The sequence below is a fragment of the Berghia stephanieae genome, chromosome 5 (assembly GCF_034508935.2).
Source record: "Berghia stephanieae isolate SIO BIC M18660-M18661 chromosome 5, UCSD_Bste_1.3, whole genome shotgun sequence".
Taxonomy (NCBI): domain Eukaryota; kingdom Metazoa; phylum Mollusca; class Gastropoda; order Nudibranchia; family Aeolidiidae; genus Berghia; species Berghia stephanieae.
In genome coordinates this window covers 19888838-19902776 of record NC_088364.1, presented here as the reverse complement: position 1 = coordinate 19902776, position 13939 = coordinate 19888838, and the positions used below count along the sequence as shown (strand labels likewise).

Here is a 13939-nt window from a genome sequence, read left to right as displayed (position 1 = left end):
GTATGGTCGTCTGTGTCGTTTAGTGTATGGCAAAGGGGGGTGGGTGCGATTAATTAAGTGGGATGGGTGGTGATTGGTGGAAGATAGGCAACCGAAGCAACGAATCGCTGGGGAAGTAGTAGGCTATGGCTCGAGACCGTAGGACCGTGGTCCTTGCAAGGACCGCCCCGCACTAGTTGAAAGGTGATAAGAAGTGAGGACCGCCGCCGGTCTTCCCCTATGGGACCGGTCTTCGGTTCACAGCTAAAAGACCGTCGGACCGCGGTCCAGACCGGTCTTCAGCGCGGCACTACTTTAGGGCCCCTTGCCAACAGCAACACTTAATGTGCAAGTCGAAACATGGCGTCCGTTAAGGATAACACATTTTTTTCGGACAGAGAAAACACTGTTAACGGCTAGATACTCATTTTGCACATGAGGACGGTGGAAAAATGTGAGTTAAAAGCTTTTTGTTTTTTGAAAGACTCAACTTTGCGCCGCTCAGAGCGGGACTCCAATCAAGGACATTCTGGTCCAAAGGCGAGTGTCATACCATAATAAGAGCACATAGTCGCACAATTATTAAAAGAAGCAATAATACTCTTAAAAATATAAATTTAATGCGATTTTAAGAAACAATGACCGCGATACGGTTTTAATTAATTGTAATGCTGCATGTTCTGCACCGTTTGGTTCTTTCTTTGCAGCAATTTGAATTGATGAACGTGAATGGAAAACACGCAAATATCTTCATCCTCGATCTCTCTTGTTCAATGTATGTGTTGTTTGATGCAAGCGGGGTGCCACAGCGGAAAACGCGTACCCTTGTGATAGTTCGAAGTTGACGGCACTCAGGTCTTTGTTATTGATTTTTGCCATCCTCGTTTATTAGTAATTCTCACTAAACTGTATTAACCAAACTATAAACATTCATGGTTACACACAGTTTTGTGTATTGGTCCGTTATACTTCCGCATGACAATGTTGTGAGCTTCTTAGCCAAGCGCATACTATCTATATGCATTAAAATTGTTCCAACTATCGAGAGCCTCTGTGGTGAAATGGTAGCACGTCTGAACGGTAGTCAGAAGGTCTGAGGTTCAATCCCCAGTTTTTCTTTTTTTTTTCTTGCTTTGTATGGCACCTTTCATACACACTTGTTCAGTTCTTTATCTTACACCGGTGCCTGTTTCTCATTTTCTTAATTTGATATCTACACAATAATTGGATTCAATAGTCTGATGTCACGTCGCCCAGCAACAGCGGCCATCGTGGTTCTAAACAAAGAAAATCTGTACTTTTTATTTTTCATGCTGGCTAGAACTTTTCATATGTCTTGTGATCAGAATGTGTAAAAGTCAAAACATGATCAGATTTATAATGTTTTTTTCCCTCTGGATACGCTTTTATGCTTGTCTGAGAGATATTTCATAAGAGCTTCCGCCATTGTTCTGATAGTTACTAAGCCAGAAACTAAGTTACCATGTGTCATTACGAGGGAAGTGACGTCACGACTGTTGAAGCGTATATTGATAATGATGGTCGTAGATAACTGCGGCTGCTCTTCGTTTATCATGTAATATGTTAATATGTGATCCTCGGCGTCAATATGGTATTATGCCGAATGAAACCAAAGAAAGAGAATCGGATAGCAATACTGATCAGACTTACGGAATTTTCGTTTTTAATAATTTAAGAAACTAATTTTTGTTTCCTGAATGAAAAGCAATCGGTTCAGCTCAAAGTTCAGTTTAGAGTTTAAATTCAAATTTCAGCACTAAGGTTCCTCTCATTATATAGCAATGACTATGAAAAATTTTTTTTTTCTCTTTTTGAGGATTTTTTTTTGGTCTAAAATCAAAGCCCTATCTCCACTGAGTAAAATTGTTTTTGAATTTTGAAAATCCATTCATAAATAAACAAGTTATGCAGTTTCAAATGTGTCATTTATTTGGATGACCCGCAAAGAGGAAAAAAACGCGAAAATATGGGACGCTTTTTCGGCATTTTTTTTCGACCTTTGGTTGTATCTTGCGTAATAAATAGATTAAAAGATTGAAACTTGAAGAGCAAATTAGGATGGTGTTTTGTAAAATACGGGAAAAGTACTCGTCATATTCATATGAAATTTTCCAACCAAAAAGAAGAAATGCTCATGTATTACCTTGTCAGCGACAAAACCTCCACGCCCGGTAGTTTTAGAAATATTTTACTCCAAAGAGTAAAAATCTATTTTTAACGGTCTTCTGGTAATCGTACGAGTTTTGTCGCTTGACATAATCTAAATGACCTTTTTTCTAACTGTGTGCCAACTTTCAGTCATATTCATCGATAAACAGCGTCGTAATTAATTTTTTAAAATAGCATATACGAAACGGCTTCGTCCCATATTTTGACGCGAATTCGGGCACTTCGTGAGCGAAAAAGAGGCCCAAAGATTTGTGCGGGATAGTCATTGCTACATCATAATACCGGATTTGGGCGTTTGACAACATGTTATGTGGATATTAAACAGTGAACTGCCGTACTCTAGAAAGACACGTATTTAAAAATTTGGCCAGAAAACTCGTCCTTCAAAATACCGATGGATTTAAATGGCCCTCTCTTTGCAAAAAAAACTGTCAAACCTGGGACCTGGCGAAGTCTTCCTTAAAGTCCCAGGTTTGAGAGCCTTTGTCAAGACGAAGGCCATTTAAATCTATCGATAATTGAAGGACGAATTTTCAGGCCAAATTTTTAAATACGTGTTTTTTCCAAAGTAGGCAGTTAGCTGGTTTAGGTTATCAGCTTAGACCTAATTTCTCTGTCACAATTATTATCATGCCTTAAAAGTTGAACTTCACGCTGTGATAACTAATCTTGATTTCAATACTCAAATAATACTGAACAGATCTTTTTAAAATTGTTATCGAAATAACAAGTGTTACGTTTCGGAGAGGTATCGCCATTTCTGGGTTATCATTACAAGGTTTTCATCATGTGATTTGAAGTCACTTTGTGAGGTCTAAAATTGTGGCCATTTCTGGGTTTTCACTGCAATGCGTTCATGGTGTGAATAGGAATCACTTTGTGAGTTCTAAAATTGTGGCCATTTTTGGGTTTTCATTACAAGGCTTTCATCCAAGTTTTGTGTGTTGGTCCGTTATATATCCGGATGACAATATTGTGAGTTGCTTAGCCAAGCGCACACTATCTATAGTGGACAGATAAACGTACATGCTCACGTGGGCTACATTATACACAAGAACCTTTGACAAGAACACAAAACTACACACATGCACAATAGATCAGTAAATTTTTGACCAATCAAATCATGGAATTTGGGACACACCTTCACATTTGCTCGGACAACCACAGTAGGGTCGTTTATAAATGATATAGATAGAATGAAGTTGACGTCACTCAGGTCTTTGTTATTGGTCTGTTTGGGTTTTTTTTTGCCATCCGCGTTAATGAGTAATTCTCACTAAACTATATTAACCAGACTATAAACGTTTATGGTTACACATAGTTTTGTGTGTTGGTCCGTTATACTTCCGGGTGGCAATGTGAGATTCTTAGCCAAGCGCATACCATCCTTAGTCAATGAATCGAATTTTTCTGATCACTGTTATTGTTTTTATACCGACGATTGGATGACTAGTTATCACAATTTTTTTTCGATCATATTATAAACGGTAAATTTGTACACGTTTCCTGTGTTGGTTCTATAGATGCTGTGCACTTGGCTAAGAAACTCACAACATTGCGATCCGGAAATATAACGGACTCACACCCAAACTTGGTATAGATAGTTCGAAGATGACGTCACTCAGGCCTTTGTTATTGTTCTTGCCATCCGCGTTTGTGAGTTGTTCTCACTAAATTGTATTAACCAGACGATAAAAGTTCATGGTTACACAGAGTTTGTGTGTTGGTCCGTTATACCTCCGGATGGCAAATGTTGTGAATTCCTTGGCCAAGCGCATTCTATCTATAGGTAGTTCGAAGATGACGTCACACATGTCTTTGTTATTGTTTTTTGCCATCCGCGTTTATGAGTAATGCTCACTGAACTGTATTAACCCGGCTATAAACGTTCATGGATACACACAGTTTTGTGCGTTGGTCCGTTATACTTCCGGATGGCAATGTTATAAGCTTCTTAGCCAAGCGCATACTATCTATATGTGTAACCTTGAACGCGTATAGTCTGGTTTATATAGTTTTGTGAGAATTGGATTCAATTGTCTGATGTCACGTCTGTCCAGCAACGAGCAGGTTGGTTCTAAACAAATAAAATTGGTACTTTTTATTCTTCATGCTGCCTAGAACTTTTTCACATGTCATGTGAACAGAATGTATAAAAGTCAAAACATGATCAGATTTATAATGTTTTTCTCCTCTGGATACACTTGTATGCTTCTCGGAGAGCGTCCGCCATTGTTCCGATAATTTAGAACCAGTTACTAATTTACTATGCGTCATTTCGAAGGAAGTGACGTCACGCCTGTTGAAGCTTATTACTCATAAAAATGGATAGCAAAAAAAAAAAACAATAACATAGAACTGAGCGAGGGTATTTTACTCAGACACATCCCTTCGATGGTAAAATGTGTGTAGTTCGTTTTGTTCACCAATTACTACCAGTTTACATTATGACGACAGTCTGCAGGGCGTGGTTATCTAAGTGTCTTTAGATATTTCGAAGATGACGTCACTCAAGTCTTTGTTATTGTTTTTTTTGCCATCCGCGTTTATGAGTAATGCTCACTGAACTGTATTAACCCGACTATAAACGTTCATGGATTCACACAGTTTTGTGTGTTGGTCCGTTATACTTCCGGATGGCAATGTTATGAGCTTCTTAGCCAAGCGCATACTATCTATAGAGAGTTCGAAGATGACGCCATAAAAGCCTTTGTTGTTATATTTTGCCATCTGCGTTTGTGAGTATTCTCACTGAACTGTATTAACCAGACTATAAAAGTTCATGGTTACACAGAGTTTGTGTGTTGGTCCGTTATACTTCCGGATGGCAATACTATGCGCTTGGCTAAGAAGCTCATAACATTGCCATCCGGAAGTATAACGGACCAACACACAAAACTGTATGTATCCATGAACGTTTATAGTCAGGTTAATACAGTTCAGTGAGCATTACTCATAAAGCGGATGGCAAAAAAAAAAAAAAAACAATAACAAACACCCGAGTGACGTCAACGTCATTCTTTCTATTGACTCTTGAATATTAGGCGACACAGTGAATACTTTTAAGAGGACAGCACACATGTCAACACTATTTTAGGGCTGAATGATTTCGACGAGTGCAGTCCCATGTAAAGAGGTCATTGTAATTGTAAGGCACTGAATTTGGTAGATAATGCATTCACTCAATAACTCATCTATCAAGTAGAAACACATACAACTTCACAGCAAAGAAGCAAACATGAATATAGATAGAATGAAGTTGACGTCACTCGAGTCTTTGTTAATGTATTTTTTATGAGCAGTACGCTTCAACAGTCGTAACGTCACTTCCCTCGTAATGACGCATGGTAACTTAGTAACTGGCTCTAACCTATCGGAACATTTGGCGGACGCCCTTTTGAAATATTTCTCTGACGAGCAGAGAAGTGTATCCAGAGGAGAAAAACATTATAAATGTGATCATGTTTTGACTTTTATACATTCTGATCACATGATTATTATGAATAGTTCTAGCCAGCATGAAGAATAAAAAGTACCAATTTTCTTTGTTTAGAACCACGCTGCTCGCCGTTGCTGGGCGACGTGACATCAGACTATTGAATCCAATTACTCATAACGCGGATGGCAAAAAACAATAACCAAGACACGGGTGACGTCAACTTCATTATATCTATAGATAGAACGAAGATAATGTCACTCAGGCCTTTGTTCCTGTTTTTTGCCATTCGTGTTTGTGAGTAATTCTCACTAAACTGTTTTGATGGTGTGCGCTTCTTCTTCTTCTTCTTCTTCTTCTTCTTCTTCTTCTTCTTCTTCTTCTTCTTCTTCTGCTTCTTCTTCTTCTTCTTCTTCTTCTTCTTCTTCTTCTTCTTCTTCTTCTTCTTCTTCTTCTTCTTCTTCTTCTTCTTCTTCTTCTTCTTCTTCTTCTTCTTCTTCTTCTTCTTCTTCTTCTTTCTTCTTCTTCTTCTTCTTCTTCTTCTTCTTCTTCTTCTTCTTCTTCTTCTTCTTCTTCTTCTTCTTCTTCTTCTTTTCTTCTTCTTCTTCTTCTTCTTCTTCTTTCTTCTTCTTCTTCTTCTTCTTCTTCTTCTTCTTCTTCTTCTTTCTTCTTCTTCTTCTTCTTCTTCTTCTTCTTCTTCTTCTTCTCTTCTTCTTCTTCTTTCTCTCCTTCTCTCCTCTCTCTCTCTCCTTCTTCTCTTCTTCTTCTTCTCTCTCTCTCTTCTTCTTCTTCTTCTTCTTCTTCTTCTTCTTCTTCTTCTTCTTCTTCTTCTTCTTCTTCTTCTTCTTCTTCTTCTTCTTTTTCTTCTTCTTCTTCTTCAATCTTTTGATACGCCTGGATGAAACAAAAACTCTCAAACTTGGACTAAGGAAGACCTCGCGAGGTATCATCATCATCATCATCATCATCATCATCATCATCATCATCATCATCATCATCATCATCATCATCATCAACACCGTCAACATCATCATCACCCTCATTATTACAATTGAAGCTCTGAACATAAGATCTCACGGGAAACAGGGATGTTCCTTAATGTTGAAGTGATGAAAAGGGGGGTGGGGGGTATGGGTTTTTGTTTCTCTAAAGAAGGACACGAGATATCCTAATCGTCAGCCGAAACGAAGCATCCACCCACCTAGGCATCAATATGGATTACGTTTATAGCTCAAGAAAACACGTCATCATAATCTGCCGACAATGGGACTCGAACCGTCGACATCGATAACTTATAGCCTGACACTAGAACCCACTGACTTATAGTTTCTTGGTTTGTGTAGCTTCTGATGAGTTGTCATTAGTGGAGCTCAAGGAAACAAGCTATTTCATTTGTTGAAATGTTGAATACAACTCACGATTTGTTTTCTTTCGTGGCCAAAGACTTGTCTTTTGACGTAATTTTTTGGTCTGTGTCAGACCATAACTTTACGATGGCTACGCTCGAACTCTGTCACTTCGAGTTTTAGTGCAATGCCATAAGTGACCCATCACCTCAATATGATATTAATGTCGTTGCTGGTTTAGATACTTAAAACTTGACATTACAGTTTAAAAGTATGAGATTTGGGTTGGTTTTTTTCTGTTTTATTGGGGAGAGTGAATATCATTTCTATATTTGACAACTAAAATTTCAGATTTTTTGTCGTTTCAACTTGAAAATTCCCTTTTTCTGGCATCTGGTTCACCCCGACATAATAGCGTTTTGAGGCGATGTGTTACATATTACCGTATTCCTAACAATAGACACTAGAATGTGTTGATCACGTAAAATACCAAGAGGCTATTTCCTGTTAAGATTGCCTTTGCATGTCAACAAAACCATATGCCACTCAGAGCTAAGCACGTTGCGTGTACTTTAGAATATAACTTTTCTTCTCAGAAAATATCATCCGACACATGCCGGAAGTGTGATGAAACATTGTATTTATGCTATGTGTTTAGGTAATATATTCACAACATCCGCTAGCTGAATAAAACGTATCAACGCACAAAACTATGTGTGATCTTGAACGTTTATAGTCTGGTTAGTGAGAACTATCTACTCATAAAAGGGGCTGGCTGAAAACAATAACAAAGAGCAGACTTAAGTCAATTTCATTCCTTCTATTCTTGATGTTGATGTGTTTTGTTTTGTTTTGTTTTTTTAATGTTTTTTAACCAAGAAAAAATATTGTGTTGTGAGCTGATGAGGACTAATTCACCACGTGGACATGAATGTGTATTTTTTCGATGGATAATGGAAGTGGAATCAATCTGTTCAAATCTCATTTGGTTCATATAGATGCTGTACGCTTCGCTAAGAAACTCACAACATTGCAATCCGGAAATATAACGGACCAACACACAGAACTATGTGTAACCTTGAAGGTTTATAGTCTTATTATTACGGTTTACTAAGAATTACTCGTATAAATGAATGGCAAAAAAAGAAAAAAACATTTTAAAAAAAAACAAAACAATAATAAAGACCTGAGTGACGTCAGCTTTGTTCTATCACGAACGAAGTTGACGTCACTTGGGTCTTAGTTATTGATTTTTGCCATCCACGTTTATGAGTAATTTTCCATATACTGTATTAACCATATTATAAAAGTTCATGGTTGCACATAGTTTTGTGTCTTGGTCCGTTATACTTCCGGATGGCCAAGCGCATACTATCTCTATGATACTATTCCTCATTCTATCAGAACGTTATAATGTTGGGTGGTGAACCGTAGTCATCACTAACTTCTCGCCTGACACTAAAACCCACTAAGACGCATATTTTGACGCCATTTTTAGGTTTGTGGACTGCCTTGAGAGTTGTCTTTAGTCGTGGTCAAGGAAACAATTGATCCCATTGATTGAATTGTTGAATACAACTCACGGTTTGTTTGTTTTTTTTTGGTTTTTTGTTTGTTTTTTTTTTTTGGTTTTTTTTTTTTTTGTTTTCTGTGGCCAGAGACTTGTTTTTTTTACGTCATTTGCTGGTCAGTGCCAGGCACTGAGTTTACCGTATCCATCGTTAAGTTATAGCCTGACACTGAAACCCAAAAAGACTGGCATTTTGACGTCATTATTTGGTTTTTGCACCGTCTAGTGAGTTGTCGTTAGTAGTGTTCATGGAAACAAGTGGTCCCATTGGTTGAAGTATTGAATACAACTTACGATTTGTTTTCTTTCGTGGCCATAGACTGGCATTTTGACATCATTTTTTGGTCAGTGACAGGCTATAAGTTAACGATGGCTACGCTATATCCCACTGGGACTTATAGTTTGACGTCATTTTCTAAGTTTTTGCAGCCCACTGAGTTGCTGTTAGCAATGCTCAAGGAAACAAGTGATTCCGTTGGTTGAACTATTGAATACAACTCACTATTTGTTTTCTTTTGTGGCTAAAGGCATGTCTTTTGACATAATTTTTTGGTCAGTGTCAGGCTGTAGGATAACGATGACCACGGGTGAACCAACTTCTCTCAAATCTTGGACTAAGGAAGACCTCGCGAGGTATCATCATCATCATCATTATCATCATCATCATCATCATCATCATCATCATCATCTTCATCATCTTCATCATCATCATTTTCATCATCATCATCATCTTCATCATCATCATCATCATCATCATCATCATCATCATCATCAACATCGTCAACATCATCATCACCCTCATTATTACAACTGAAGTTCTGAATATAAGATCTCACGGGATGTTCCTTAATGTTGAGGTGATGAAAGGGGGGGGGGGGGGGGGCATCACTATGGATTACGTTTATAGCTCAAGAAAACACGTCATCATAATCTGCCGACAATGGGACTCGAACCGTCGACATCGATAACTTATAGATAGTTCGAAGATGACGTCACTCGGGTCTTTGTTATTGTTTTTTGCCATCCGTGTTTATGAGTAATGCTCACTGAACTGTATTAACCCGACTATAAACGTTCACGGTTACACACAGTTTGTGTGTTGGTTCGTTATACTTCCGGATGGCAATGTTATGAATTCTTAGCCAACCGCATACTATCTATAGATAGTATGCAGATGACGTCACTCAGGCCTTTGTTATTGTTTTTGCCATCCGCGTTTGTGAGTTGTTCTCACTAAACTGTATTAACCTGACTATAAACATTCATGGTTACACAGAGTTTGTGTGTTGGTCCGTTATACTTCCGGATGGCAATGTTGTGAACTCCTTGGCCAAGCGCATTCTATCTATAGCCTGACACTAGAACCCACTAAGACTTATAGTTTCTAGGTTTGTGTAGCTTCTGATGAGTTGTCATTAGTGGAGCTCAAGGAAACAAGCTATTTCATTTGTTGAAATGTTGAATACAACTCACGATTTGTTTTCTTTCGTGGCCAAAGACTTGTCTTTTGACGTCATTTTTGGTCAGTGTCAGACTATAACTTTACGATGGCTTCGCTCGAACTCTGTCACTTCGAGTTTTAGTGCAATTCCATAAGTGACCCATCACCTCAATATGATATTAATGTCGTTGCTGGTTTAGATACTTAAAACTTGACATTACAGTTTAAAATTATGAGATTTGGGTTGTTTTTTTTCTGTTTTATTGGGGAGAGTGAATATCATTTCTATATTTGACAACTAAAATTTCTGATTTTTTGTCGTTTCAACTTGAAACCCTTTTTCTGGCATCTGGTTCACCCCGACATAATACCGTTTTGAGGCGATGTGTTACATATTACCGTATTCCTAACAATAGACACTAGAATGTGTTGATAACGTAAAATACCAAGAGGCTATTTCCTGTTAAGATTGCCTTTGCATGTCAACAAAACCCTGTGCCACTCAAAGCTAAGCACTTTGCGTGTACTTTAGAATATAACTTTTCTTCTCAGAAAATATCATCCGACACATGCCGGAAGTGTGATGAAACATTGTATTGATGCTACGTGTTTAGGTAATATATTCACAACATCCGCTAGCTGAATAAAACGTACCAACGCATAAAACTACGTGTGATCTTGAACGTTTATAGTCTGGTTGTTACAAGTTAGTGAGAACTATTTACTCATAAAAGGGGCTGGTTGAAAACAATAACAAAGAGAAGACTTATGTCAATTTCATTCCTTCTATTCTTGATGTTGATGGGTTTTGTTTTGTTTTTTAAATGTTTTTAACCAAGAAAAAATATTGTGTTGTGAGCTGATGAGGACTAATTCACCACGTGGACATGAATGTGTATTTTTTCGATGGATAATGGAAGTGGAATCAATCTGTTCAAATCTCATTTGGTTCATATAGATGCTGTACGCTTGGCTAAGAAACTCACAACATTGCAATCCGGAAATATAACGGACCAACACACAGAACTATGTGTAACCTTGAAGGTTTATAGTCTTATTATTACGGTTTACTAAGAATTACTCGTATAAATGGATGACAAAAAAAAAAAAAAGAAAAAAACATTAAAAAAAAAAAAAACAATAATAAAGACCTGAGTGATGTCAGCTTTGTTCTATCTCGAACGAACGAAGTTGACGTCACTTGGGTCTAAGTTATTGATTTTTGCCATTCATGTTTATGAGTAATTCTCCATATACTGTATTAACCATATTATAAAAGTTCATGGTTGCACATAGTTTTGTGTCTTGGTCCGTTATACTTCCGGATGGCCAAGCGCATACTATCTCTATGATACTATTCCTCATTCTATCAGAACGTTATTATGTTGGGTGGTGAACCGTAGTCATCGCTAACTTATAGCCACCTAAGACGTGCTTCGTAAAGTTATGGCGAACTACCAAGATGACGTCAAAGCCAGTTTGCGCAAATGTAAATGTGAGTGTATTCAATGTTCACATGAAATTGTTTCATGAGCTCTACTACGACATTCCTAGCGTGCAAAAAAAAGACGTCAAACTGCAGTCTTGGGTTTCAGTATCAGGCTAAACATAACGAGGTACGCTAGACTAGCTCGTTGTTATAGCTGATACTGAATCCAAGCTGGCAGTTTGACGTCATTATTGTTTTTCACGCCTTGTGAGTTGTCGTTAGTAGAGCTCATGGAAACAAGTTATTTCATTGGTTGAACTATTGAATACAACTCACGATTTGTTTTCTTTTGTGGCAAAAGACTGGCATTTTGACGTCATTTTTTGGTCAGTATCAGGCCATAACTTTACGAAGGCCACGCTAAGACCCACTAAGACGCATATTTTGACGCCATTTTTAGGTTTGTGGACTGCCTTGAGAGGTGTCTTTAGTCGTGGTCAAGGAAACAAGTGATCCCATTATGAATTGAATTGTTGAATACAACTCACGGTTTGTTTGTTTTTCTTTTATGGCCAAAGACTTGTTTTTTTACGTCATTTGCTGGTCAGTGCCAGGCCCTGAGTTTACCGTATCCATCGTTAAGTTATAGCCTGACACTGAAACCCCAAAAGACTGGCATTTTGACGTCATTATTTGGTTTTTGCACCGTCTAGTGAGTTGTCGTTAGTAGTGTTCATGGAAACAAGTGGTCCCATTGGTTGAACTATTGAATACAACTTACGATTTGTTGTCTTTCGTGGCCATAGACTGGCATTTTGACATCATTTTTTGTCAACTAGGACTTATAGATAGTATGCAGATGACGTCACTCAGGCCATTGTTATTGTTTTTGCCATCCGCGTTTGTGAGTTGTTCTCACTAAACTGTATTAACCAGACTATAAAAGTTCATGATTACACATAGTTTGTGTGTTGGTCCGTTATACTTCCGGATGGCAATGTTGTGAACTCCTTGGCCAAGCGCATTCTATCTATAGTTTGACGTCATTTTCTAAGTTTTTGCAGTCTACTGAGTTGCTGTTAGCAATGCTCAAGGAAACAAGTGATCTCATTGGTTGAACTGTTGAATACAACTCACTATTTGTTTTCTTTTGTGGCTAAAGGCATGTCTTTTGACATAATTTTTTGGTCCGTGTCAGGCTGTAGGATAACGATGACCACGGGTGAACCAACTTCTAAAAAGTGACTTCAAAGTAAAAGAAACCAGTAATTAGACGTGTTTGTTTTTGTCACTTTTCACAAACTATTTATTTCCATTATTATTTATTCATTATTCCCATTGTCTTCTACTAGACACATAAAATTAACCAGAATGTCATAGTTTTCCCTGTAAAGTCCGTTTTAGCTTCGCAATCACTCGGAATATAGATAGTTCGAAGATTACGTCACTCATGTCTTTGTTATTCTTTTTTGCCAACCGCGTTTATGAGCAAAATGCTCACTGAACTGTATTAACCCGACTATAAACGTTCATGGATACTCACCGTTTTGTGTGTTGGTCCGTTATACTTCCGGATGGCAATGTTATGAGCTTCTTAGCCAAGCGCTATAGATAGTATGCGCTTGGCTAAGAAGCTCATAACATTGCCATCCGGAAGTATAACGGACCAACACACAAAACTGTGTATCCATGAACGTTTATAGTCAGGCTAATACAGTTCAGTGAGCATTACTCATAAACGTGGATGGCAAAAAAACAATAACAAAGACCTGAGTGACGTCATCTTCGAACTATCTATAGGTTTCAGGTGGAGAGCCACACGTTACTAAGTCTTGCTCTTGAAACATCTTCCAAATTTCTCTGTAAATAATATCCTTATCAAAATTAATTGTTGATCTTCTCCATTCTGCTTGCTTTACTTGACGTTAATTTAACACTTTGGATGTCGTCACACAATTATAGCCATTTTAACAAAAGACTTCTGTCTCTTCCTTGGGTGAATAGGAGTTCAGTCTTGCCTGCATTTGATACGAATAGATTAAGAATGTGGTTGGTGTATGTCATTGTGTTCGCAAACTATCTTTTGGTGTTTATCGAGATATAAAATTAAGATAGATGACGATAACTAACACAATGCATCGTCTCCTCGATATTAAAAAAAGCTTTCTAAAACATCCCTTCCACGCCATCGTGGAAGATAACAGTCACTTGAATTTCGTAGTGGTTAGAGTTGTCAGATTGTTTTATTTATACCTTGATAACAAAAACAAATAACAAGAAATAAAAAGAGTAGAGAAGTGTTGGAAAGTAATAGTGAATAAAAAGGTATTTTTATTTTTGTTGAGGTGACACGAATCGAATCCTGGACCCCGACGTGCACGGCACCCTTAGCCTGGCTGTGAGAGGGACGGCCTGTAATTGGATTCAATAGTCTGATGTCACGTCGCCCATCAACGTTGGCCATCGTGGTTCTAAACAAAGAAAATCGATACTTTTTATTCTTCATGATGGCTAGAACTTTTCATGTGTCTTGTGATCAGAATGTGTA

The 13939-nt window shown here is 37.9% G+C and overlaps 1 protein-coding gene across 9 annotated transcripts in view; it reads left to right on the top strand.

The window, feature by feature from the left end:
- Positions 1 to 13939, top strand: part of LOC144972560 (uncharacterized) — an 83600-nt gene that overhangs the window by 58620 nt on the left and 11041 nt on the right. The window contains exons 1-2 of one of the 9 annotated variants that reach the window (XM_078913903.1): positions 3009 to 3048; positions 8356 to 8535. The exons of 5 other annotated variants lie outside the window; for them this stretch is intronic. The gene's annotated coding sequence lies outside the window, so the exon portion shown is untranslated. Of the gene's footprint in view, positions 1 to 2820; positions 3049 to 8355; positions 8536 to 8870; positions 9155 to 10511; positions 10577 to 13939 lie in introns of those variants that run through there. 3 more of the 9 variants (XM_078913902.1, XM_078913905.1, XM_078913904.1) reach the window with 3 other exon arrangements.